The sequence below is a fragment of the Idiotropiscis lumnitzeri genome, chromosome 14 (genome assembly GCF_059441095.1).
Source record: "Idiotropiscis lumnitzeri isolate Australia: NSW breed Sydney's pygmy pipehorse chromosome 14, RoL_Ilum_1.0, whole genome shotgun sequence".
Classification (NCBI taxonomy): Eukaryota; Metazoa; Chordata; class Actinopteri; order Syngnathiformes; family Syngnathidae; genus Idiotropiscis; species Idiotropiscis lumnitzeri.
In genome coordinates, this window is record NC_142404.1 from 2,889,684 (window position 1) to 2,917,249 (window position 27,566).

The following is a 27,566-nucleotide window of genomic DNA, read 5'->3' on the forward strand; positions in this document are numbered from 1 at the left end:
CAGATTAACTGAATCTTATTTATCTTTTCATTAAAACATGTTACTCTCCTTTCATCTTTCTTTCATTCCCCCGGATCTTTTTCCCTTTAATGCTACCCACTTTTATCTTGTTTTTTGTCTTTTTAAGACCTTAATTAGCCTACACCAGAGCCTTCTTTACTCGTTTACTACCTCCGCCAAGAAACTTGTATTTTTATCACCAGGGTTGTTTATTAATTAGCAGGTTTATAAAGAAACTACCTAATAAATTTCAACAAGATTTATGCTTGCCAGTCACCACACTACATTGCCGTACCTGACTGGAGTGGACCATTGCAAAAAAAAGGACAGTTGGCTGCTCTCTCCCACACATTGAGTGCTTGAATCATGCACATCTACCAACGCACTGCAACAGCAAATTGCGACCACATTCAGTTATATTGTGCTGTTACTTTCATTCGTATAAAAACGTGACACGATGGTCATGGAAGAAGCAGGTAGCCACAAAGACAAGAATTGGGCAGGAGTAAAGCAGAGCGTGTGGATATTTTGACAGGCCGCCTCGCTCCATTCACTGACTATTGCGCTTTTGTACATCACTCCGAGTGCATTTTGGCGACAGAGACTGCTCGATTCACTTTTTTCACAAAACTACCTTCTATCAATCTATAAGTGCTTGCAATAAACATCAAAGGTGGGGGACTCCAGTCATATGACTTGAGTCGAGTCAGACTCAAGTTGCTATTTTTAGGACTAGAAACTTGCTTGCCAAAAACATGGGAATGACTTGACTTGGTATCTAAGTGACTCAACTTTACTTCGACAGTAGTTCAATACTGACTTGACAAGTCATCTTGTTGATAATTTTAAATCTGCATTTTAACACAGTTTGCCTTTTTAGGGAGGAAAGCAAGAAACAAAGAAAGAAAAAAGAGGGGTTTTGTTAATTCCTGCCGATCTGGCAACGCAGTCAGCTTCACTTGTTAAGGCCGCTATACACCAATCTGCAGTCAGGACATTAGAAAGTTGGTAAACGGCGTCTATTTGGTGTGGCGCGCCACGTCGTAAAGTCTGTGCCGTTGTTGGGGTGTGTTCGGCCAATTCAACATGTAGAATCATGAAAGAATAATGGGCTGTCGGGACAAATGATCACTGTGTTTGGCTGTCAGCTAGCGAATTAGTGCATTGGACAAGTATGAGAAGTGATGAAAGCCGACAAACGGTGAAAATGGAAGCTATTTTTCAAGAATCAAACCATCTTAATTCTCATTTTTTATGGCAAATTAATCACACTCATTCAAGAAAGACCGCCTTTATTCGGCATCACCGTGAAAGGCTATGCAGTGACCATCGCCGCCGAGGGCATGAAGGGGTACTACTTCACACGCATGCGCAAAAGGTCCAGCGTAGTTGGCGTCTCTGTTGTTTTTTGTTCTTTCCGAGGTTCATTCATTTGAATTATGGATTATATTATTTTGTCCATGACATTGGCAAAAATAGGATACTGACATGGTTTGCAGCTTAGATCTAACTGTCATTTCAAAACCAAGAGACAAGTCAGCTTAACATCACGATTTAGCTCGCGATACAAACATTGGTCTGTGGACCAGTAAAAACATTTTTAGCTACAGTTGACTAACGCAACTAGTGGTGGCATAGTTTGTGAAAAATTGTCTCTTTTGACTGTGGCTATTCTGTTCATGGTCAAGGAAATTTCTGAAGCTGAGCAACGATTGGTTGTTTGCTGAGTACTGAGCAACTGTAATGTTATTTTCAGTCGCCAGAAGTGAAAAATGAAATGAAAAATATGACACTATCAACGGTAACCACATCAACGAAGTCAAGAGGTGTCTGTCTGTCAAGTTCTTGGAGTGGAGTATGACCGAAGCGAAACAAGGAGTGGTTTTAACCAGAAATGTTTAATTTCCAAAAGAAAACTAAAAGGCAAACTACTGATTGGCACTCTGAAACCCGGAAATAAAATTGCCTCGTGACACTGTTCCAACGCTCGGTTCAGTCTTTATTTATTAACTCAAAAACTACCACAATACACAAAAACATATTTTTTTGTATAAAGAACTAGGTATCCAGTCATTGTTTCAGTGTGTGTATACCTACTAATGTTTTACTGTCTAAAAGCCGCGATAGTATTTGACTGTAGTTTTTCACCACCAGATGTCATTACCACTGAAGCTTTGAAACTTCAAACCATTCTGAACCGATTGCTTTAGACGGTTCAGTGGTTCATAAAAATGTCATTTGCCCATCACTAAGGCAAACAAGGAACTACGATAAACAAAAATACTAAAGTATGAAACAAATAAAAAAACGAGGAAAAGGGTTAACAAAATACAAATAAACTGACAAGCTAATGCGGAACACCCGGACAAGACAAGGGAGCTGATTGGCTAACACTTGTGGAGTGGGATGACAGATGGATACAATAAGCGTAACGAGACAGACACAACAAAGTAACACAAGATAAAACATGAAACTAAAGTCTAAAACCTAAAACAATAAAGACATGTCATGACAGTACTTTTCCGTTTGTGAGCGTATCCGCCATATTTGACGTGGCATTGCCCATGTAAACTAATGAATGTCAATCTCACTCAACTTCAAAAATTGGCAACCGACAAAGTGCACAAATTTGATGCCTTTCCTTTCCATTTACACTCACTAGTTAAATTTTGGTAACAGATTGGCAGCTTAAACAAGGTATGTCGTTTTTAAATCTGATGATTATGCAAATTTAGATAAGATAAGATAAGATGTCCTTTATTAGTCCCACAATGGGGAAATTTGAGGTGTTACAGCAGCAAAGATATAGATCACACAGAGTCGGCGGCGTAATGTAGCCGTTAATGTATAACATTAGCAGCAGACATTCAGAAAAAGCATGCAAATATACACAGTATAAACGTATCTAAGTGTAAGGAAACACTCTTAATGTTTGTCCATTATACGGAGGGGGAAACGCTGTAATGATAAAAACTACTGAATGATCGAAAATACTGCAATCATAAAAATATTGCAATGATAAAAGTACTGTAATGGTAAGAGTACTGAAATGATAGAAAAGTACTGCATGATAGAAAATACTGCAATGGTAAAAGTACTGTAATAGTAAAAGTACTGCAACGATAGAAAAATACTGCAATGATGAAAGTACTGCAATGATAAAAGTACTGTAATAGTGAACATCCTGCAGTGGTAGAAATACTACAGTGATAGAAGTATTGTAATAAGAATACTGTAATGGTAAACAAAATACATCATTGGTCAATATTTAAGTACACCCTTGGCTGAAAGTACAGTAGTAGTTAATATTGCATCCTAGGACTGCACAATTGCACTAATGCCCTCCCGTTTGTAGGCCTGACCCAATGTTCTTGTTAAAAAGTCTGACAGCAGTTGGCAGGAAGGAGCGGCGAAATCTCTCTTTGGTACAGCGAGGGTGTAAAAGTCTGTCACTGAAGGAGCTGTAAAGTGTTCTCAGAGTGTCATTGAATGGGTGGGCTGGTTTGTCCAGCATTGATGACAGTTTTGCCGTCATCCTTCTGCCCCCCACTGAGTCCACAGAGTCCAGGGAGCAGCCCAGGACAGAGCTGGCCCTCCTCACCAGTTTGTCCAGTCTCTTTTTGTCTCGGCCCGAGATGCCTCCTGCCCAGGAGACCACTCCATAGAAGATGACTGATGAAACCACCGAGTCATAGAAGTTCCTGAGGAGTGTTCCCCGAACGCCAAAGGACCTCAGCCGCCTGAGTAGGAAGAGTCTGCTCTGACCCTTCCTATAGAGAGCGTCTGTGTTGTCGCTCCAGTCCAGTTTATTGTTCAGATGAACACCCAGGTACTTGTAAGTTGAGACCCTCTCAACGTCTGTTCCCTGGATATTCACTGGTGCAGGTGGAGAGTGCCGACGCTTGCGGAAATCCACCACCAGCTCTTTGGATTTCCCAGCGTTGATTTGGAGGCGGTTCTGCTGACACCAGTCCACGAACCCCTGCGTAACCCCTCTGTACTCCCGATCGTCATCGTCAGTGATGAGGCCGACAATCGCAGAGTCATCAGAGAACTTCTGCAGGTGACAGGTTGTGGAATTGTATTTGTAGTCCGAGGTGTAGAGGGTGAACAGGAAGGGAGCCAGCACAGTTCCCTGCGGCGCTCCCGTGCTGCAGAGGAGCACGTCAGACACACAGTCTTGTGTTCTCACGTACTGTGGCCGGTTTGTGAGGTAGTTGTGAATCCATGTGATGAGGTGGTGGGCCACTCCCGCCTGCTCCAGCTTGTCTCCCAATAAGGCGGGCTGGATGGTGTTGAAAGCACTTGAGAAATCAAAGAACATGATCCTCACCGTGCCCCCCGCCTTCTCCAGGTGGAAGAGTGAAGTGTGGAGCAGGTAGATGATGGCATCATCCACACTGATGCCAGGCTGGTATGCAAACTGGAGTGGGTCCATTGAGGAGCTGACCAGGGGGCGCAGATGGACGAGGACCAGTCTCTCCAGGGTCTTCATCAGATGAGACGTCAGCGCCACTGGTCTGAAGTTGTTGAGCTCCTTCGGATGGGGTGTCTTTGGAACCGGAACCAGGCAGGATGTTTTCCACAGCTGGGGGACTCTGCCCAGCTTCAAGCTCAGGTTGAACATGTGCTGGACGATTCCACACAGCTGGTCTGCGCAGGATTTGAGGAGCTGGGAGCTGATCCCATCTGGGCCTGCCGCCTTCCTCGCCTTCATCTTCCTCAGCTGGTTCTTCACCTGAGATGTTGTGAGGAACAAGGCTGAGCAGGAGGAAGTGGTGGTTGTCTGATGAGGCTGGGAACTGGAGCCTGTGGAGAGAGAGAGGGGCGAGAGAGGGGGAGAGAGGGTCTTGTTCGCAGTGGCAGGAGGGGTGGGTGGGGGCTGCATCAGGGAAGCCTGAGCGGGGTCAGACATTTGATCAAACCTATTGAAAAATAGGTTCAACTCATTTGCCCACTGAAGCCCCCCCCCCTTCCGGGTCTTACCTGCTTGTCCGTGGCCTGAGATGGTCTTCAGGCCCCTCCAGACATCCCTGGCATTGTTCCGCTGCAGTTGTTCTTCCATCCGCATCCTGTAGGACTTTTTCCCCTCTCGGATCCTCCTTCTCAGCTGACGCTGCACTCTCTTCAGCTCGTCCTTGTCGCCTGAAACAAAAGCCCTCTTTTTCTCCTTCAGGAGAGCTTTAATGTCCGGTGTGATCCAGGGTTTGTTGTTGGAGAAACATCTTACAGTCCTGGTGGGAATGGTGTTCTCCATGCAGAAGTTAATATAGTCTGTAACTGTGTCTGTTAGACCATTAATGTCCTCACCGTGAGCTTCGCTGAATACCTCCCACACAGTTGTGTTGAAACAGTCCTTCAAGGCCTCCTCGGCTTCTCCGGACCATCGCTGAACTGTGCGTGTCACAGCTGGCTGCCTGCGGACGAGAGGTTTGTACACAGGCAGGAGAGCAACCAAGTTGTGGTCAGCTTTGCCCAGCGGGGGGAGGGGCAGTGACGTGTACGCCTCCTTGGTGTTGGCATAGAAGAGGTCCAATATTTTATTGTCTCTGGTTTGGCATGTTACATATTGTGTGAATGAAGGCAGAGAGGAGGAAGGAGAAGCATGATTGAAGTCACCAGAGATAAGGAACAAGGCATTTGGGTGCTGTGTTTGTAGCCTGCTCACAGCTGCATTCAGTACATCACATTACGGCCTCGTTCAGCATATTTCAGCATTTATAGCCACTCAAACACTCATAAGGATAATAACATGCATTTTTCTAAATAATTGCAGTGTTATTAATCATTTATTGTAAGTTAAATGTGATTTTTATTTTTAGAAATGTAAATGTTCATTCATTTTTAGAGATAATATAGGTTTTGTTGGGGGATCAGTCTAAAAAGTATATTATCACTCCGACATATGTTTTACTGAGGAAGATATTGTCAAGTCCTGACTGCAATACACACTACTACTGTACTTTCAGCCAATGGTGTACTTATATTGACCAATACTGTATTTTGTTTACTATTGCAGTATTCTCATCATTGCAGTACTTTTGTCATTGCAGTATATTTTATCATTGCAGCATTTTTATTTATTTCCCCTCTGTACCATGTACAGACATTAAGACTAATAAAGGTCATCTTATTTTTATTCTTATTATATGTGCCCTGCTATTGGCTGGCAACCAGTTCAGGGTGTATCCCGCCTACTGCCCGAAGATAGCTGGGATAGGCTCCTGCGACCCTTGTGAGGAGAAGTGATATAGATAATAGATGGATGGAAAATTTGGCGGCGACTCATCTTGACTTGCTTGAATGTTCTCCAAAGTGACTTGGAACTTGCTTGAGACTTGAAGGTTATGACTGGAGACTTTACTTACATATTTACTTACTGCTGATAATGAAAAAATTAAACAATCAATGGTTAATACGCTTCAGGTTATTGTGTGAAGTTCAAGTGTTTAAGAGTCATACCAATTTATGATAGCTGAGATAAGTGAGGGCGAGTGTGTTTTAATTTGTGTTCTAATTACCTGCTAATTTACATGACAGCATATGGAAAGCGCTTTGTTACAGCTCCAGCTGTTGTGAAATGTGCTATATAAATAAAATTGTATTGTAGTATATTGTATCTGCAAACAGAAAAGTTTTACGGACTGATCTGTCGAGGTGCACAGTTTGGCACCACATTGAAATACTTTTGCACTCAGCAGAGGTGACTGCTCAACAAAGTAAAATCTTTTTTTTTATGACAATAGTTTGGAGTTAAGGAACAAGTTAATAGTTTTTCTGCTATTCAGGATTCAGAGGCAGATCGAGGAAACTTAGAGATATATGGTTTATTTTGTTGCATGATTAAGCTACAATGACCTTAGCGATGTTAACGAAAATTTGAGGACTTTAATCGCACTTTTCTATTTTTTCAGCACTCCAAATGACTTCCTTTTTTTAGTTCCCCTAATATAAGGTACAAAGATGACACTGATGCTTAATTTTGAAAAGACCATTGAGCAATTGCACACCAAACCTTTTATTTTTGTATTCAACTTTAAATGTGTTTTAAAATGGGCATAGTAAAACTCATTTTGTTACGGTCTCACGATTTTCATATAGCCTCTTACCAGTGTGTCCAAAAACAGGGCTTTACTCATATTATTACCATTGCTTATTTCTGTCAATAAAATACTCTGGAATAATTTGGGGGCCAAACACAGATCAGCGAGTTTAAATAAAAAAATCACGGACCCAATCACAAGATGGAGCAATAGTTTATTTGAATAACTTATTATAGCATATACTTTGTACTTACGAAACGTTTACACAGTATCCACAAAATATTCTCACGCATTTTTGTCTTTGTTTAAAAAGTTTTTCTATGTCCCAATAAATTTTCTTTGTTTGGGGTGGTGCTTAACAGTTTAAATTTAGTCGGCTAAATATTCCCATGTACACACAAATGTGTCCACGTTTTGTTTTCGACTCAACATGAGACTGTCGCTCTTCTGCTGTTCTTCTGGTATCTATTGTTTATGTGTTTTAATTTGTGTTCTAATTTCCTGCTAATTTCTATTATCCAGACAAGCCTTTGGATGATGCTCCTTCTCATGGCTCTGTCTCCAGCAGGCCTAGAAGGTACAAGTTTGGGCTCATCTCATTTCTCTAATGGCAGGTTCTTAGGTCTTCGCTCTTCAGTTAACATGCTAGCACCTGAGGTGACAGAAAGGAGTGTGATGGGAGGAGGTTGAAATGTTTTGGAGAGATGAGACGATCACTCCGCAATATCGTAATTTCATGGAGACGTTTACTAAAGATCACGTCATTTACATGTGTCACAAATGCACCATCTCCTTGTCATAATTATTACCATCACCACAAATGCTTTGTTTCATGTGGGATTAAATTTAAATCAAATATACACACTGTTATGCCTCACATTTTCACACCTGCAAAGACAAACGCAATCTGCTTAGTCCCAATTGCATCTACCCCGCCCCCTTCACCATATTTGAATGTTGCACCTTCACCCATTTGGTGATAAGATGAAGTGATTATTTGGCGGCCAATCTACAATGAGAACGTATTTACACATGCATGCACAGATCAGCCAAATCACGTAAAAAAAATAAATAAATAACAAAAGACACACACAGAGCAAAAAAATACAAATGTGGGAAAATGGTTGACAATATCATTGCTGACTGAGCGGTTTATACAACAGCTTTCTTTACCGGCTGGGACCAAGACAAAAAAGGAGTAGGCTTGGTGAATTGGGAGCAAGGAAGATGGAATATCTAGTGAGAGGATTGAATTGTTTACAACAGTTGAATCGTCAACCAAGTTAGCATTTGGCAGCCAACACAGCCACCAGATAACGACAACTCTTTTTGTTTCTGTCGGAGGAAGTGAGACCCTCCTCCTGTCCGCTCGAAGCAAACCCACTCTCGCGAACAAATATATATGACGGCATATAGTAAGCACTTTGTTACAGCTCCAGCTGTTGTGAAATGCGCTATATAAATAAAATTAGAATGTAATGTAACACACTCAAGTAGAGAGGCGCATCACGATGTTTTACCATTGGTCTGAATGTAGCATAAGACAATTGAGATGTTCCTTTATATGGCATGTTCAATGTTTTGAGGTACGACAATCTAGGAATGTTGCAATTAAGAAACAAGAGATGAGGCCATGTCTGCGGTCATAGCTGCCATGGCGTCTCGAAATGAAGGGTCCCGCAAGTTATCGTATCATTTATTTTATTATTATTATGACTATATTATATATCTTATCATCATATATTTTTCTCATGAAAAATATATATTTTACCTTGTGAGCATCACAGGTACAGTTTAAATCCTAACCCTGATTTGAAACCCTACGCAATCATTTTGGCCGTATTGGTGCAGAAACCAAATTGAGTTCTTCAAGGAGGAAACAAAACCAAACGTGTGGAGGAGATATCTCATATATATAACTGATATTCTATCGGTGATATCACATAATAGGTTCCCAAAAAGTGTTTTTTTTTTCATCAATTAAAAAAATAAATACAATTTTTCAGAACCCATTAACGATTTTCAAAATGCATTGTTCATTGTGCTCAGTTTGAAGTGGCCATTCCAACCAGACTAAGCATCTCACTTTTAAAAAATCTTCATTTTGCTCGTAAAATGGCGTTTGCAGTGACGTACCGTTTACCAACCTGAACATTTTCAAGGCCCCCCAATATATATGACCTGAGAATCTTCAATGACACCTCAAACCAATGCACATTCCGGTGAGACATTATTTGCACTTTGTGCAGATCATGGCTACATTCGCAAATGAAAAGCAGTTAATTGTCAGTGATTGAATTGTTTTAGTCTCAAACCAATCAGTCGTTTGGCTTAGCTCTGGTTGGGCTGAAGATCCTGGGAGTTGCATGTTAATGGCAGCAAACTACTGTGTGATGCGACATACATTGTAGGGTTTTGTCAAAATGCCAATATGTACAATATATCTGATTCCGATAAGGTGGGAAATTCCCTTGTCAGAGTCAAAGTAGAGAATAAGATCAAAATGCATTCGAATTGAAAATCATAGCTTCTTGTGACAAATAATTTGATTAAAATGTGATTAATTGCAATTGCTCTTGATGTGCAGATGTGTTCCTGTCGCCACTGATGAAAAATGTCCTACAAATAAAATCCCGACTGATTGCTCTCCTGATTGATGACACCATGTCCTCATTAAGGTTGTTGTCTTGATTGATTACTGTTTATCTTCATTAAGGTATTTGTGAAATATACCTGCGCACTCTTAATGTCACGATGGCTAACTAAAAATGGAATGCTCAGTTGTTTCTATTCCCAATGGGATTCTCTCATTCTTTCCTTCTCCGGCTGCTTTATTGGAAGCATGCTTACCACTGCTGTTTGCCTTTTATGAGGAGCGCTGCAGTGTTGTTTAGTTTGCACTAAAATATCAGCTGGACAGATTTAGGGATATTACACAGAAAAGCGGCACACAAGAAGTCATCGGGTGGAAATAGGATGGCGGGGATAGCTCGCAAGGAGCATTCCCTGTCGTCATGTTGTGTTTTGAATTTTTTATTTTTACACATCTTTTTGGTGATGTGTTGAAAGTCAAACCCTTGCAAAGCATGCTGTGTTGCCTTTTTCTCCCCCTTCCTCAATAAAATTGATAGATGTGGAGGTCATTTATCATGGTGGTGACTGGCTAATGCTATCAGCATGCTGGCAGCAGCTTTTAATCATCCGCTTATGGATGAAGAAAGTGCTATATTATCCAATCTCAATCCATATCCTGCCGAGCATGAAATGTTATTAAAAAGTTGCAAAGCGCCTCGATTGGGGGGCGACTTTTTCCAACTCGAGGGGCGCACTTGATTTCACTCTTTTGTGGCAAATATGTGGAATATTGTATCCTCCCAGCGCAAACTCCAATAAGCTCTCGAATCAATGGGGCCGCTGAGCTCATATATCATATTGTATCATCATATGGCTCGCAAAGCTTTGAAGCACACAATGTGTTACAATTTTAACTCACTGAGTAGAAGGAGGAATCTCTGGTGAAATCCTCTTGTAATTGCTGTATTATTGCAACTATTTTTATAAAGGTGCGCCTTTATCTTGGAAAAATGGAAGACGTGGTGAATTCAGGCATGGCAAGGCAGTTTCATTTATATAGCACATTTCATACACAAGGGAACGCAATGTGCTTCACACAAGCAAAAACACAAAACCTACAAGTCTTTAAAAACACAACAGTTAAATTCAAAAGCAAAGCAGAGAAAACAAAAGTGTCTGACAAAAACAAGGCGGCACGGAGAACAACTGGTTAGCACGATGGTCTCACATTGCAGAGGGTGGGTTTGATTCCGGCTCCGGCCTTCATGTGGAGTTTGCATGTTCTCCCCATGCCTGCGAGGGATTGCTGTGGGTACTCCGGTTTCCTCCCACATTCCAAAAACACTTTCCCAAAACGAACAAAAATTGGGATTTTCAGGAAGCGAGAGGATTTTTGGCAAGAGAGCGTGGTCATGTCTGGAATGGAGAATGCTTTGAAAATCTTCGGCGAGTTTATTAATTGTCAAAAAAATCCCTCCCATTTTTGGGGTATATTATGTATAGAATTCAATATTTTAATGAATTGCAATGCCTTTAATATTTGAGAATTGATTTTTTGTTTTTATGCAAGTACTATTTTTTTAATTGAAAAAACAAACCATTGGATTTGACTCACACAAAACAGCATCTCAACAGCCTTTCCAAGGGATCAAATTGGAGTAATTAATATAAGAAATATAAAATGCCAACAAAGTGCAAATGAACTGGGTCAAAATAATGGGCTGAGGTATTTGTGGTTGCTGAGAGAAGTCCAGTAATCACCGGTGAGCGCGACTGCTTCCGCCTTCTCCGCTTCCTGCAAGTCTTGAATGCGGGTTGCAATGGTGAATCTCAAGTACAATTCATAAGTTTAGTCGTTGGACGCAAAGCGAAGTATTTCAGCCAGACCTTCGTCCTCCACGATGCTAACACTTAGCTATGGCTTCGGCGAGTCTCTTTTTAGTTGCTCCATCCATCGGTTTCTGTCGCAAATTATCCATGGATGCCTGGGTTTGACAAGGGGCTAGAGATTTGGCATCAGCGGTGTGCTTGGCCATCAAATGCTACTTTAAACTGGACGTGCAGCGACGGTAGTTCAGTTCACGATGGCAATACGCACAAATGACTTCTCTTATCAATGACACCATTAGGTAAAAAAAAAATGTGCCGTTCAGAATTGAATTTGCGTCATTTTACCACTCGCCATAATGCTTTTAGTTCTATAAACCGGCGAAAACTCCGCACAGCAAGCCCATACAGCCCTGTCCTAAATTTTGCGTGCTTTTCATTGTTTATTAGGCCAAGATGAGTCTTAATCGTTCGTTTAAAAGAATTGACGGCGTTAAAATGGGGGTGGATTAATCCCATTAATAATGCATTTTTCTGACACCTCTAGTATATATATATATATATAATATGACCTTAGGTAATTACAAAGTGCATTCACAACTGACTTATTTTTCTCTGTGGACAAAAAATGGCACAGCAAACTGAAGGTATTTCTTTTGTTAGTTTGTTTCTACCCCTACTTGTGCATATTTTACGATGGTTTAAAAAAAAAAAAAAAAAGTCAAATAAAGTGACAAGCACTTAACACATAACTGCTCATCATATAAAAAGAAGTTTTGCCTTTGAAGTACTTTTGAGAAACTAAAATGCCCCTTGTTAGGAAGAAGGTTTCCTGCCCAAGGACTGGACTTTTCTCATTCTGGTGACCTTGGAAAAGAAAAAAAAAAACATAGTAGACTTTACGTGCGATGTGAGGCGAAGCCAATCTTCGGTGGCACTCGACAATATTCTCTCACATAGCGGACATGGCCCCTTGTCCATAAATCACTCCCATGACAGCTGCTTGAACTAGGAAAAAGCAATGAACTTAACTATGACTCACTCTCACCTATTTTTAGTTCACTTAAATCAGTGGTGTCAGAAGTTTGGCCATTTGCTGCATGAGCATTTTTTATTGGGCCGCACCATATTTGAAAAATAGAATTAAATATGACCTGCAACAGGAAATTACACTTGTGCTTGCCTGCATAATTCAGTGTTTTGGGGCTGAATGAGGATACAATATTCTGCTGCTTTCTTTTTCCCAGCATGAAAGAATTTACTGGCATCCGGGACCATTCGTCACCCCAAAATTATTTTGTCACTTGTAAACGAAAGTACAAAGTAGGTTGTTTTTCATTTGGTTCTATCATTGCTTAGTATATCCTTAACCTGCTTTAAATTGGATTGGTTTTACCATTTTTGTGTAATTTACAGCATGCGGCCCGTTATTAAAAAAAAAAAGGATTTTTTGATTTAAATGAGTCGGAGAGGCTGCTGCTCAATTATTAATAATTAACCATGATCTTATTTTCATTGTCTTGAGGTGAATATCAGTGATTAGTTTTCCAGATTCTCCAAAACACTTGCTTTAATTAATGCCAAGAATGTCTATCTTTAAATATGTATGTTGTCCTTTTGAACTGCCAATTGCCCCTGAACTCTCATAGACGCTTGATGCCCCTCACAGGGGAACCATTGGCGCCGCCGATCTGCCGTGCCCGGTTTCATTCCGCAAATTCCTGATAGAAAATGTGAGCCTGTTGGGAAATTATTATCACGGGCATATCATTTTTCGGGCATATCATTTTTCATCTGGTGATTGGTTATTTTCCCTGGGAAATGAGAAGCCGAGAACACACACGCGCGCACACACTGTGTGAAGTAGCAGGTGTAATCGAGGAAATCAGTACACTGCTTACTATTCATTGCACCACTGTTCAACGGGAGTTTCTGTATTATCACCTACTTATCAAAATTTTTCAGTGTTTCATGGGGAATATGACTTTAAAAGATTCTCCACACATCCTGTCTCCATAAAGCATATCAGGTTCCTATGGCAACCTTCTCTTGAAACTTCACAAGTTTTGGCTGGTTAATAGACCTTACAAATTTTTGTCACCATCCTATTTTCCTTGAAGACAAAATATAAATAAATACATTGATGATAAAATACAAATATTTTTATATCTATTTTCAAATGAGCAGGATAAGTATTATATATGTAATGTTGTCTATGTTAGTGATGCAATGCCTGCACTGGGGCACCGCACGTTATCCCATAGACTCGTGTTTGACGTGCAGTACATTCCTCTGCAGCACATCTATTCATCGATTTATGTGACTGTTCACGTCACATATGTCTGTGCTGTGTTAAGGGCTGTGCAATTAATGTTTACTCGTGATTTGGATTTGGGTTTTTCATAATCATATATTTATAATCGATTAAAAACGAGTTGAAAGTTCATCAAATTCCCGATATTGTGAAAGTACCCTAAATGCACCGTGTTGCTTGCACAGCGAACGTATGACATATATGCATGTGATTCTACCTTCCCTGAGCGGGCGTCAAGCTGTTTAATGACACATCGGTTGGAGTTTTCTGTTAAACTAAACTAACAACAAAAACATTATACATTTAGACACAAGACCTGCTTCATTTTAGAAAGATTGTGCAGTGCTAATGCTAAATTCAATATAAAATCCCATTGACAGGCTAAAGTAAAATTAGCATCGACTTCTGGGTGTAACATTCTTTCAAATAACGAATATTCACACACATTGTCGGAAAACACACAGAAAAGGGGATTTGCTGATAGTATCAATTTGTAGGGTGGGAAATAAGCCTGTGACAACATATTTGCAGGGAATCCTCAATTTCATGGAATCTGTGAAGGTAAGAGCCAAAACAAAATTCACTTTTTAAGTTAATTTACCCTCTCGTAAAGTTAATGATGATTGTAACTGTTTTAAATTTGGTTTTACATATATATCAGTTTGTACTTCTATAAGCTGCAAAATTGGCTATTATAGCAAGCCTTAAAGAGCTCATGTTGGCAGAGTGGTACTACGCAGCAGTAGTATCGCGTCCAACTATTTTCAGGATCAGCGAAGCAGATTTTCTGTATTGACAGAGGAATAACTACACACAACCTGTCTCGTCTGACAGTGTGGAAGAAGTGAAGACTTTATTATGAGGCGACAAAGGATGAAAGGAGCGTTACATCATAAGCATGCATGTAACAAAGTATTACATCATAAACATATACCTTATTACATCATAAACATATACCTAACAAAGTAAGGACTTTGAGAGCACATCTTTAACACCCCCACTTGCTCTCACATTGTTATTTTGCCCACTCTAAACATTGGGAAAAAGTTTGTATTTGAACATACCTGTTAGTTCCCAAATATGAACTTGGCAAATGTATTCAACTTAACTTTTGTTGCTGGTTTTGTCAAAACATCTGCCACCATGTGGTCAGTTGGACAGTATTCCAAACTTATTTTCCTATCATTAACAGTTGACCTGATAAAGTGGTACTTTATGTCAACATGTTTGCACCTTTGCCTTTTTACAGGGTTTTGCGCCAGTGCTATGGTGCCTTGATTATCCTCAAAGATAATTGGTCGCTCATATTGATATTTGTCAATATGGCCCAACAACTGTACTATGTACAAACATTCTTGCATTGTGGTAGCTAGAGCCATATACTCTGCCTCACATGTGGATAATGCAATGGTATGTTGTTTCTTCGTCTTCCATGAAACAACAGGACCATTTTTGTTCAAGCTAATACAGTAACCTGTTGTGCTTCGTCTATCACTTGTGTCAGATGCCCAATCAGCATCACTGTATGCTTGTAATCCAAGTTTGTCATCACATTTAGTGAAGCAAAGTTCCTTGCCAGTTGTACCCTTTAAGTACCTTAAGACGTGTTTTACTGTAGACCATTGTTCTTCTGTTGGCGTAGCTAAATATTGGGATAACTTACTCACAACAAAACTCAAATCAGGTCTTGTGCACGTAGTTAAATAAAGCTACCCACAGCCTCTCTGTACTTCTTGACGTCACAGATCTCTTCTGTGTTCCCAGTATCGTCAAGTTTCTGTTCACATGGTGTCATTCTTGGTTTACAGTCGTGCATGTTGAATCTTTCCAGTAGTTTTTCAACATATTTTCCCTGTGTCATTTTTATACACTTGTCATTTTGTTCAAAATCAATACCTAGGTAGTGTTTCAGCTTTCCTAAGTCTTTCATCTTGAATTTTGCTGTCATAATTTCTTTCACGTTCATTAACACCTTTTCATTGCTTGCGGCAATAATCAAGTCATCAACCCATATTATCAAGATCACTTTGTCATTATTGTTCACTTTTGTATAAACACAAATGTCAGCTGGGTTTTGCACAAATTCGTTTTTGTCCAAATATTCACGCAGCATTTTGTTCCAATTTCTTCCGGATTGTTTTAGTCTGTAAAGTGACTTTTGTAACTTGCACACCAATTTCTCTCCAGTGCTTGATTTGACTTCATAGCCTTCTGGCTGTTCCATGTAAATTTCACAGTCAATTGGTGCATTCAAGTATGCTGTTTTGACATCCATCTGATGTAGAATCAGGTTATCTTGTACTGCTATTTGCATTAGCACTCTAATGCTAGTCATGTTTGCGGTGGGTGAAAATGTCTCATTATAATCTATTCTACACCCATCTTTTGACTATATCCCTTTGCAACATAACATGCTTTGTAATTCTCACATCCTTCAGTATTGCTTTTCAGCGCATACACCCATCTACCCCCCACTGCTTTCTTACCTCTAGGTAAGTTAGTCAGGGTAAACGTGTTGTTGTCTTTTAGCGACTGCATCTCATCATCCATTGCATCACGCCATTGTTTTGCATTGGATGAGGTTATGGCTTCGCTGTATGGTACAGGTATGTTACACATTAACCGGTAACAGTAGTCAACACTGGTGAAAGTCTGATCATCAAATTCTTCACCACTTACATATTCATACCAATATTTTGGTTTCTTTCTCTCTCTGGAAGGATATCGTCTTTGTTGAGTTTCATCAGTCTGTGTTTGGTCACTCACTTAATGTGCCATTTCTTTTTGTTCTGTTTCATCGTTTTGTGACTGGGTGTTCACATCAGGTGTCATTTTGGGTTCATGACCCTGAGTGACTTTTGGGCTCACACTTATGGTTGGTCCAGATTGGTTTGCCCTTGGTTTGTTCTGTACCAGATCGTCATCATCACTGGTGAAAGTTTGTGTTTCTTGCTCTGCTACAGCTTTTGCTAGAAACTTCACTAGTCTGTGTTTTTGCACTTCTTCCACACTGTCAGACGAGACAGGTTGTGTGTAGTTATTCCTCTGTCAATACAGAAATTCTGGTTTGCTGATCTTGAAAATAGTTGGACGCGATACTACTGCTTACTCACAGTTATGCTCACTCGCAGTACATTGCGGCTCCTTTCTGGTGGTAGAGTCCAAAAAAATCCTGATTTTGTCCTGGCTTCAGTCGGATCCTGGGCCCATAACCTGTTGGCAGAGTGGTACTACGCAGCAGTAGTATCGCGTCCAACTATTTTCAGGATCAGCGAACCAGAATTTCTGTATTGACAGAGGAATAACTACACACAACCTGTCTCGTCTGACAGTGTGGAAGAAGTGAAGACTTTATTATGAGGCGACAAAGGATGAAAGGAGCGTTACATCATAAGCATGCATGTAACAAAGTATTACATCATAAACATATACCTAACAAAGTAAGGACTTTGAGAGCACATCTTTAACAGCTCATATTATCTGTAGGGGATAATAACTACAATATGGTAGACATGGAATAAGTTCCACAATTTGGGCGGGGTCAAGTTGAGTTTAGCTGTATAGCAAGCAACAGAATGCGTGCATAAAATCTGCTATATAAATTAGGTTGTAATGTATAATATTGCATTGTCACAATACTGTACATTGCTTGTCCAGCGGGGCTATAAATAGACATGGACAAAACCTTTTAATATGATATGGATGCAGTCTAAATGGGTGAATACATCAAAGGAACAAGTATGGATGAAGGGGGAAGAAAAACGATAGGTTATGAAGATGAAAGATTCCATTTCTATCCATTCATTTTTCTATACAGCTTATTCTCATTAGGATTGAGGGTGTGGGACCCTACCTAGTGGCGGAAGAATCATCCAAAAGTACTCAAATTTTGTGTTTTAAGAAAGAATCTGTTTTATAAATATCACCTTTTGTGGTGTGTTTTCAGCGCGCCGTTGGGCGGAAACCAACTCTGACGAAATATGGTAACATGCATTTTCTTCCCACAAATTGTTACTCTTGGTTTTGCCTGACTTCGTCTTTTTTAAGCAATTTAAAGTAGTGAAAATAGCTTGAGTACAAATCTATTTGACACTCTTTAACGTTTCTCATGCCTCTCACTCTAAAAAAGGATTGGTGAGATTAACCAAAAAAATGGTTAAAATTGACCAATCTAGTTGGTAGTTATGTGTCCGACTGATCTTTTGGTTAAAACAACCAATTGAGAATAGATAGCGTTTTTAACCAATGTTTATTGGTTGTAGGTTCCAACCAATACACGTCAGTCCTTTTGACCAAGATATTGGTTAATTTGTGCACAAGCAACCAATATAAATTGGTTGGACTGGAACCATCTATATTGGTTCATAATGACTATTTTAATTGGTTAAAATGGTACCATTATTGATTGGTACTGCAGGCTTGGAATTTAACACTGGTATCTGGAATAAAATAATGAGCAAGGTTAAAGCACCAATGCAGTTCAGTTTAATTTAAAAAACAATACACTATATATTACAATGCATACATAATACAATACATAACAGTATACAAAATATTTAGTAAATAGCATTTGGAACAGTTAATGCAGTGATAACAAAACACAAGTTACAATTGCCAGTCCTTCCCTATGGAATGAGCTTCCATTAAATGCTAGGTGAGCCCCCTCTCGGTCCACTTTTAAAACACATTTCAAGACAAATTTGTATTCTTTAGTTTTTGACTCGACATGCGACTGTCGTTGTTCTTCTGGTATCTATTGTATGTGTTTATATCTTTTAATTTGTGTGCTAATTTCCCACAAATTAATATTACACCACATCAAAAGCACTTTTTTTTTTTTTTTTTACAGCTCCAGCTGTTGAAAAATGCGCTATATAAATAAAGCTGTATTGTATTTTGTTTTGATAATTAGTTCTTGAGTCCTTGGAGTTAAGACATCAGAGGGTATGGCAATGCCATACACACGCACCTCTGAAGAAACATCCACACATCAGCAGCTTCTGTTGGGTATTCCACATCATATCCAATTTTGACAAGAGAGTCCAACTGGTAAACTAGTCGTCATAAAAGGACGTAGAAAATATTTGCTGCCAAGACTGTGGTCCCAGAGGCAACCACTTGGGCTGGCATGTGACCCCTCTCTTCGCACATTCCTCTATCCATTCCCTTTGACAGGCAAGGGGGTCTGTTCCAGGCTGGAATGAGAATAGAAAAATACAGTTTATTGTACAGACGGTTATTTTAGTTAATGAAAACTAACAAAATAACTAAAACAATAATTGAAAAAACATTTCGTTACCTCGGTCAGCATTTAACAAATGTTTGCAATTTGAACTTTACTTCTGGAATGTGTGCATGCATGCATCTTGGTAACACAAATAGACCTCATTGTCATTGTTAAAATGTGAAACCTGAAAGATTTCTTTATGGCACTTAAAACAAATGTAAACCATGCTTCACACCAACTCTATACATGTACTGTCCAAAATTAATGCCACACCTTCAGAAAGTATTGTAGTTTTTGGATGAACTTGGCCCGTGGAACCACTTTAGGAAACATGTCTTTCACCAGATCATCAGCAAGACATGGAAAAACTCTCCTTGTCAATTTCTTCCTCTGAAAAAGAACAAGACTAATATATTATCACACAGTACTTATACATGACATTATGCTTTTGATACTATACCTTTTTAATTGAGATTCAAGCATCACACACCAAGCACTAATACCTAGAAATAAACAAATGTATTATTTTCTCGGCAGTGCATATACACTGCAAACTTATATCATTCAGTGTTTCCCCCAGGTTTACTGGTTTGGAAGTGAGGGGAATGCTTGAACACAAATCAGCGCAGGTTATCTTATGAAGCAGGTGTCAGTCCTCCTCCAAAACAAGCAGCTTGAACACGTCGACATTGCCAATATGCTAAGTTAATGTTGTGGGCTTCAACGTTGTTGATAACCACACGCACTTCTAATACATTGATATCGCGGGTGTACTAGCTTTATTTGAATACAATTTCTTGGCAGTATACGACAATAGCCTTATATGTTTTATTTCCTGACCGTTCTCACGAAAGTAAAAATTGCTCAGTTGACGAAAAACATTGGAAACGCCATTACCGTCGTTTAATGGCGGGCGTTTTCACATTTTCAAAACCAGCGCAGCAAACATTCTCCGAAGAGCTCTAGCATGAGAGTGACAACAAAGACTTACCGTGAGAATACAATTACATTTCAGGGACTCGCCGTTACAGGTTGTGTTCAGGACTAGGCATGTAATACCGTGCGGATGTTAACAGTTACTCTTCTTTCTACACTGACCGCCCCCCCGACGCCATATACAGCAAGTAACCGCCTAAAGCCTGCTTTCGTCTGCTCCCGCCTTCCGTCTTCTTCACTTCCTTTGGTGCAAACGGGACGAAACAGCGCCAGCTTCCAATGGTGGCCAAACACATTTCTAACATTTTACCCATGCAAACACTATTGTGTAAAGCGATTCAAACACTGGTTAACATTTGGGACATTTGAAATAAGGGTTTAGACTGCTCAGATGTAATTAATTTCAAATGCTATACATACGTAAATTAAACAGTATTAAACACTTGTCTGATGTTTATCTCGGAGCGCATGCCATTTGGAGAGCCCCGGGAATACAAGCTGAAGTACAACCATTAAAAACAGTCTCCATACTTACCCTTGAATCTTTCCACGTAGTTTTCTAATCCCCACTCCTGTAGCGTCTCGATCCAAAAGTCAAAATGGAAGTTTGCGATGAGAGACAACGTGGTTTGTGAAATGCAACGCCAGACTATTTGTCTAAATTAATGACATAAATGGTACCAATATTTCTTGTTGATTCATAGAGATAATATAATTTAAATTAACATAAATAAATTGTAAATTAATATATACTCGTTCAGTAGGTCTGACGCACACTACACACTATGTAGCAAAACAGTTGGGCTAGTGAAGTGTCCTTTCTGTAACCAAATTCATTGGTTGTTTGGATAACCAATGTATTTGGTATTCTTATAAACAACCGGATTGGTCATTGACCGCCCAATCTATTGGTTAATCTAACCAAAATAAGCTTAACCAAATAGATTGGTAGTTTTTTTAACCAATCCTTTTTTAGAGTTTTATTATTATTTTTAGGAACTAAAAAACTATTTACTGCTATTGTGAAATGAGTTGAGTTCACTACAACCATATAGTATTTATTTATGAATTTCTTTGATGTTGGAATTTACAAGTCAAAGTAAAAAAAAAAAGATGAAAAACTCGGAAGTCAGGTACTTGTATCCATAGGCGGCTTAGCAGGATAGAAAGTGGTGGCACCTGCCACCTGAATCTATTAATACCATATTTAAATATATTATTATACATTTTCCTTATATTGTCTCCATAGTTTAAATATTTTAAGAACCAAGAAGAAAATGGTTACATCTTACCGAAGGTAGCAGAACAGTCAAGGAAAGCCAGAATGTCTTTGCAGTTGTCTAATGCTGGTTTTAAGATTTTCACAGCGTCAGACTAAAAACTGACGCTATATAAATCTGATGCATTATTATTAGCATTATTTTCTATCAAGTCTTAAGGAAGTTTTAGAGTTTTGTGGGGGTCTCCGCGTGCTCCCGCCATCTTAGTTTAAGTTGGTAATCTCCGTCATTTTTCGTTCAGTCTTTTCCTAAACATGGCCTTACAACAGATATAATTGTAAGGCTTTCAGTTGTTGAGATGATGTGACACAACCAAAACATGAGCTCGAACAAAATTGTAAATGGTAAACTTTGCAATCATGAGAGGGGTATGGGCGAGGGAGAAACTCCGGCAAAAAAGCGACTACTTTGTGAAAATGGGGCGTCCAGAAGGGGAAGCGCGTGGTAAATCTGCATTCACAAAAGCCCAGACTCTCATGACAGTGACTTAGAAGTGAGCTGCGGAATCCATTGACACAGCACAGCACTGTCCTTTTCAAGACGGCGATAGACTCGATCCTCAAACAATTAGAAATATATGGGGCGGCACCACCGACTGGTTAGCACAGCGACCTCACAGTTCAGAGGTGCAGGGTTCAATTGTGGCTCCCGCCTTCCCGTGTTGACTTTGCATGTCCTCCCCGTGCCTACGTGGTTTTACTCCGGGTACACCAGTTCCCTCCCACATTCCAAAGACATGCATGGTAAGTTGATCAAATACTCAAAATATTTGCTAGGTATGACCATGAGTGCAGATAGTTGTTTGTCTTTGTGTGGCCTGTGATTGACTGGCAACCAGTTCAGAGTATACCCTGCCTACTGCCCAATGACAGCTGGGATATTCTCCAGTACCCCTGCGACCTGAATCACATTTGTGTATTTATCATGTATAATATATTATATACATACATACATACCCAGTATTTTATAACAAGGGCCATGCTCACATTCTGCAGAATTCTCTCTTGTTGTTTTAGAAATTAGAATTAGAAATCCCTTTATTGTCATAGTCTGCACAAACAGCTGCATACATTTGGACAGCTGCAGCCAAAAACTCTTGCTCCTTCATTTTGTAGGTTTCTACCTCACAAATTTTGTGAAAAAACAAAATGCCTAACAAAAAACAAGAATCCTGTTGTAGGCTTGTAAATAAAAGTAACCCTAAAAAATTCACAATCTTTGCAAAATCTCAGACTGCGAATAGCCTGGGACTAAAAACGTCTTAGCTTGTCTTAAAATGTGAGCAGGTGTGAGATGAGAGCCTTCCATGGTTCTATTTCCAAATCTCAAAAGTCGTCAGATGTACAAGGAGCATATAGATTTCTTCTATCCCAGGCTAGGTAAGTGTGGTTGCTTTTCGTAAAATGCTGAAATGGTAAGTATGACAACTTACAGTATGTGAATAAGATAGCTTCCTTTCTTTTTCTAGATCTATTTGGTGTGTTATGAGGTGCCGCGGCAGGTGCCAACCTTTACTAGCTTACAATGAGGCTTGCTGCCTTGGCCCTGGCTTAAACTAATGAGATTTTGAAAACAATACATTGCATTTCCAATGATTGCGGGAGTGTTATTAGTCCGTAAAGACATATGTTTATTTCCAACTAAACAAAGGAATGGTATGGGGTGTATAGCTGACGGTGAGCTCGTCTCTCTTGTCTGTATATGGACTGTGTCCTTACCATGTGACAAATAAAACTCGCCAACCCAGGGAATGCAAAAAAGGAAATCTGAACTTGCAGTTTGTCTGTCCGCACGTGTATTCAGGAGTGGAATAACCTCTGCCCCCCCTCAACCAAACCGCCTGCCACACCTCCCACCCCAGGTACAGCTTTCTTTAACCCCCACTACTCATTTTTTCAAGTCAGCACTCTATATTTGTTTAAGTCCTACCTTCATTGTTGTGAATCATAGTCACTTGTCAAGGCATCAACATATGATAAGATGCGATGACCATCTGTATTACAACACCAGCCATTGGTTGTAGTATCATCCCTTGGTGTGTGTTAAAGTTAAGGGCCGTTAAAGTCGATAATTGCACATTTGTTTTGATGACAACAATGCCAATATACTTAAATAACACATAGAGTACATAGTGTAACACATTTAAATTCAGAAACAGTCCGATTTTTCCAGTTTTCTTGAATGCAGTAGTCAGTGAGCATGTCCACTCAAAACATCCTTCGCCCCTATTCTTGTGCTCTTCTTTGCTGTTTTCCTTCAATGCATTCCTATTTTGTTGTAGTGGTCCTCGCCTCAAGCCCTCATGTTCACCCACCTGCGCCTCATCGCCTTCCATCACTACAAAGACTTTTCACTTCCCTTCTCTACTTCTGTGTACACTCTTTTTGGCTCATTTGTTCCTCTTCCTGGTTCTCGCCTGCTTGCTTGCCAGTTTTTTTTTTCCTACTGAGTTGATGTTTGTGGAAAGTTTGTCAGTTTCATTGCCAACACTCGCACATACACTGAGACAAAGTGTGACTCGACACAGTATTGTTTTGTTTTCCAACCCAAACTTTTTTTCTTGGCCCTCCATATTGGCTCTTAATGACACGTACCCTTTTCGAACAACTCACACAACACTGGCTTTGAACGACTTCTGAAAACAAAACAAAAATCTAATAATAATAATAAGAAGAAAACAGTAATAATGAGAAAAACAAGTTGCATTTTTTTTCTTGAGGAAAGTACAGTCTTATGGGTATAAAACAATTGAATCCTTAGGCCTATTTTGCCCCCATAAATAATTCTATTTATTTTCATTATTCACCTAAATATGATTGATTATCATCATGATTAAATCCATTTCACTTAAAAACATTGACAGTGTTCTTTTTACTAAAGCTCCAGTCCATGTTTTCGCGCGACGTTGCTTGCAGTGGTGATAGAGCTGACCAAAACCTGCAAAGTATAGAACGTAAAGAATGACGAGTATTATTCAGTTAAATGTGATCACAAATCTTGGGGCTTCCTTCACTTCACAGTACAAGGCAAAGAGCACTTTTTGTGCGGAGTAATCCAATCTGTTTAACTTTACTTACTGGAGATCAATGCAGGTCGATTATGTTCCTGAAACCTTGGGTTCACTGGTCCCCACCACTATTTCTTGCTTTAACACAGAGTGACAGATGAATAATAGCAGAAAAGAGAGAAAAAAAGAATATGAGTGATGAGAAAAAAAAGTTCTTCCAGATATTAAGTCTTCATCACTGTTGGTAGGAACAATTACTTAGCTCCTTCCTGTCTTGGTAGCTCTAAATGCGTGCTATACTACTGAGACGGCTCCGCAGCCATTTATTTTCAAAGCAGTTACCTCCTCGGGCCCTCAGGGTTAGCACATGCACTGAGTCACTCCCAAAACATAGCTGTTTCTTAGTACAGTATGAACTATAAAATAATGAAAAATGATTCATTGTGAAATGCAGAAACGAAGAAATTGCATACAATTCTAAAACATGTTAAAGGTCACAGGATGCTGTTTTTTTTCTTCTTTTCTGTTACTTGTAAATGAACATTTTATTTATTTTGTTATTATTGTAAATGTTATGTGTGGCAGCACAGTGGGCGACTGTTTAGCACATAGAGGTGTAGGGTTTGATTCCAGGCTCTGGCATTCCTGTGTGGAGTTTGCAAGTTCTCCCCATGCCTGTGTGGGTATTCCGGTTTCTTCCCACTTAGCAAAGACATGCCTGGTTGATTTGACAATCTAAATTGTCCCTAGGTGTGCTTGTGAGCGCAAGTGGTTGTTTGTCGATGTGTGCCCTGCTATTGGCTGACAACCAGTTCAGGGTGTACCCCACCGACTGCGCAAATACGACTGGGACAAGCTCCAATACCACCGCAACCCTTGTGAGGACTAGCAGCTTAGCTAATGGATGGATGGATTTTGTGTCTGGAACCATGAACTAACTATGAAGATGGGTTAGACGGCCACATGCCTTCAACTAAGTGAGAGGATTATTCTGCCCTTTGCTGGGAATGCAGGTGTGAGAGTAACTTCTAAATTGGTCAAAGTCCTTCTGGTTGGATACGCTTTACAGCTACCCGGTCGTGTGGAGATGTAGTTTGCCGAGGAGAAGCAAGTGTAGTGTTGTTCAGGCATGTCCTCAGGTTCAATCTTAAGTCCCATAAGCGTAATGAGATGACTCTGGTTGTGCCGCAGGAGTCCTCTGGGTGTCTGTACAAGTAAGACTGAGGTAGCAGAAGAATATCAGACGAGACAGGACAAAAGAGAACAGAAGCAGTGATACAGGCATCTCTAGAGGCCAACGAGGACAGGAGCAATGACCAGGAATTGATCAGTGACAGAGCAGGAGAGGATAAGTAACTCAGGACAGAAGTAGTGATCAGGATGGTAGGACATAATGAGTGACTAAGGCAGGACAGGAGCAATGATCAGGACAAGAGCAGTGACCAGATCAGGACAAGAATTGAGCACGGAGAAAGGCAAGAAAAGGACGTGACTCGTTTGAAGACACATTTTTATGCTGTAGCTTTCGACTCAACATGAGACTGTCGCTGTTCTTCTGGTATGTACTGTAAAGTTGTATTGTATTGTGTTTATGTGTTTTAGTTTGTGTCCAAATTTCCTGCAAATTTATATTACACCATATTGAAAGCGCTTTGTTACAGCTCCAGCTGTTGTGAAATGTTCTGTACAAAATAAAGTTGTATTGTATTGGATAGTATATCTCCTCTGGTGGACACTGCTCCATGTGTTTGCATGTCGGTGATCCAAACCTGATTTCCTGGATGCAGGGGGCAAACATCATGTGGTCTATGTCTGCTGTTTAATCATTTCCACTGTTTAAATCTCTCCTTTTGTTCCCTCTCTCTCTCAAATTAATGATGTCGGTCCACTCTGGTTTTAGCCCTTAGACAGAGCAAACAATCGACTTGAAATGTTATGAAGAGAGCAGCATTCAAAGCATAATTCTTGGAAGTGCTCTGGTGCAAACTGTGGGCCATTGTCACTCCAAACCCACACAGGAACGCCGTGCTTTATGAATATGGACTTCATTGTGTTCAATGACTGCAGTAGAAGTACTAAGGAGGAGCTTAGTAACTTCTACAAATGATGAAAAAGTCCACTAATAGCAGGTACTGGCTGTTGATCCACTCAAAAAGCTCCAAACCAAGAAAGTCATAAGCCTTGTTTTTCATGTAGGTGATTCCGCAAACGTGGATGGTGCGTTGGTCAAGATGAGACCAAAGTATTTTTTGCGTCTTTTATGTGGCAGAAAATTAACACTGCTTATCACCCTGAACACACCATCCCCACTGTGAAACAAAGTGGGGGCAATCTCGTGCTTGAAGGGTTGCTTTTTTTTCAGCAAGAATCTGGAAGCTGGTCAGAGGTGAAGGGAAGCTGAATAGAGCTAAATACAGGGCAATCCTGGAAGAAACCCTGTTTGAAGCAGAAAAGTCTTGAGACTGGGAAAGAGATTCATCTTCCAGCAAGACACTGACCCTAAACAACGAGCTACAATGAAGTGGATAAGATCAAAGAATATTCATGTTAGAATCTATTGAGCAAGACTAGAAAATTACTGTTCACAGATGCTCGCCATCCAATCTGGCCTACTTGAGTGTTCGTGCAGAATGGGTCCCAATTTCAGTTTCTTGAAAAGCTGGTCGAGAAATACTCCAAAAGTCTTACAGCTGTAATTTGCAGATAAAGATGGGGCTCGAAAGTATTGATACAGGCGGGTTGAAGACAAATGCACGTCATATTTTTCAGATTTTTATTTGCTTAAGATTTGGAAATGTATGTATCATTTCAGATCCATTTTACAATTATGCATTACTTTGTGTTTAGTTGATAATATAAACTTTCAATAAAAAACAATGAAGTTGGTGGTTGTAAGATGGTAAAAGGAAGTTTGAATGCATTACTATTACACTTACATTTTTTCCTCTGAGCGGCACAGCTATGGGAGGGGCGCACAAATGATCGGGGGGTGGGGAGTTTCATCCGTCGTGTTTAAAAGGAACAAATAGGAACCACTTGGATTGATTACAACTGGCAGTGTTCACTCCCACCGTGGTGCACACCTCACTCTTTCAGATCTGCCGGCCTTCTCTTTTTTGCAAAATTACAGACACTGGATTGAAAGTGCTACCACGCAGTTACACCATTAATGAAAATAGAACCCTAAGACTTCGATCACACCTTTATCCTTTCCTTTTTTTAGGGGGGGGGCGGTGTTACTACTACCTATTGCACAATTTAGTAGTAGTTATGTAGTGGTGGCTTGACTTACTGTCTATCTCAAATCATTTTGAAGTTGAAACGGAATGGAAATTATATCTATTTAAACGCCCCTCTA

General features: G+C 39.9%; 1 long non-coding RNA gene and 1 pseudogene across 1 annotated transcript; both read right to left on the reverse strand.

The window, feature by feature from the left end:
* LOC148323138 (uncharacterized) overlaps nt 1-5,317 on the reverse strand; it is a 37,223-nt pseudogene extending 31,906 nt beyond the window's left edge.
* A 14,030-nt stretch (nt 5,318-19,347) lies between these two features.
* On the reverse strand, nt 19,348-20,129 carry LOC148323139 (uncharacterized). The gene is made up of 3 exons (XR_015846504.1): nt 19,977-20,129; nt 19,446-19,488; nt 19,348-19,375 (listed from the first exon to the last, which is right to left on the reverse strand). It is a non-coding gene; the product is annotated as an uncharacterized LOC148323139 (long non-coding RNA).
* Nucleotides 20,130-27,566: the final 7,437 nt, after the last annotated feature.